This window comes from Mandrillus leucophaeus, unplaced genomic scaffold (assembly GCF_000951045.1).
Source record: "Mandrillus leucophaeus isolate KB7577 unplaced genomic scaffold, Mleu.le_1.0 Scaffold976, whole genome shotgun sequence".
Taxonomy (NCBI): domain Eukaryota; kingdom Metazoa; phylum Chordata; class Mammalia; order Primates; family Cercopithecidae; genus Mandrillus; species Mandrillus leucophaeus.
The window spans coordinates 282,010-283,609 of record NW_012110652.1 but is presented as its reverse complement, the minus strand read 5'-3'; positions in this window follow the sequence as shown (position 1 = coordinate 283,609).

Genomic DNA, 1,600 nt, shown 5'->3' with positions numbered 1-1,600 from the left:
GCATAACATCTCTCTATGTGAGGTCTGACACCTGAGTTAAATTTTAGAATCTACATATCTATCAGAGTCATCAGAAAATCAGTCCAAGTATCCTCCTTAATTTGCCTAAGGTGCTGTAATGAGAAGGGATCATGAACCCTAGTGGCATAACTTTCTTTTTTTTTTTTTCAGTTTTTTATTTTTGAGATGTAGTCTTGCTCTGTTGCCCAGATTGGAGTGCAGTGGCACAATCTCAGCTCACTGTAACCTCTGCCTCCCTAGTTCAAGCAATTTTCCTACCTCAGCCTCCTGAGTAGCTGTTATTACAGATGCCTGCCACCTCACCCGGCTAATTTTTGTATTTTTCATAGAGATGGGGTTTCACTATGTTGGCCAGGCTAGTCTCAAATTCCTGACCTCAAGTGATCCACCCACTTTGGCCTCCAAAATGCTGGGATTGCAGACATGAGCCACCATGCCCAGCCATTAGTGGCATAACTTTCAATGGGTATTACCTGTAGGGATAAGAGTGAAGCTGGGGGAATGGAGAGTTTTGGAGGTGGTGGAACTGGAGAAACTGATGGTGTAGTTGGAGGGTACCCTGAGTAAGGTGGACAAGAAGGTCAATGCACTCAATGGCTGCCACAGATGGTTGCCCCAAAATTTGTTTTTTTAGTTTTGGGGAATCATTCCATTTGGGCCTGCCTGGTATGACTTCTAAAAGAGCTGGGTCAATTGTCTAATGCTTGCAAAGGTCTGGGTTGTCTCACAGGACAAAGAAAGCCTCTACATAGGGGACCTTGGTTGATTTGCTGTTCTGTCTACAGAAAAGATCTAATTGTTGGATAGTATTAAAATCAAGGCTTCCCTCACCAGGCCAGGTCTATTCATCCCCAAGTAGGTAAGAAGGCCACGTCCTTGTGCAAAACGAAATAAGCTGCTTTGTCTTCAAAGTCTTGGGTCCAAAGGAATCTCAGTGCTTCAGAATGCATGAGAGAGAAGTGCAGGCCAAAGATTGTCTGTTACCTATCTAGAAAAATAGAGAGGCAACCCTCTGCTCCTTCTTAACTTTGGAATAGCCCAGGGTGGAGGGAAAGACAGTGGAAGTGTCTCCCCTATTGATTTTCCTCTTTGATTCCTTGGGCCCCAACATCTATTAAAGGTGCCACCCATGGATGTAGGCATGACCTGCAACTATGAATCTGGAAGAACTGGGAGGTAGGATTAGTCATGCTTCCACATACAACTGTAGTCCTCCACTGGTGATTTTCCTTTGACTTCCTAGACTTGTGTGATCTGCATGGCTCCCTGATAGGTAGATCTCAAGAAAGACTACATAACAATTTGATCTGGACAAGATCCCTTAATGGAGGACATGTATTGAGTTGAGCGCTATATGGCCTCGATTTGAATTTATGTCTAGTTAATTTCCAGACATAAAATACCCTTACTATTTAAGTATCAGTTTAATTGGATGAAGAACAGGTGTCTTAAAAGAACATAGGGCGGGAGACTGAGGTAGGAGAATGGTGTGAATCCAGGAGGTGGAGCTTGCAGTGAGCCCAGATCCTGCCACTGCACTCCAGCCTAGGTGACAGAGTGAAACTCTGTCTCAAAAAAA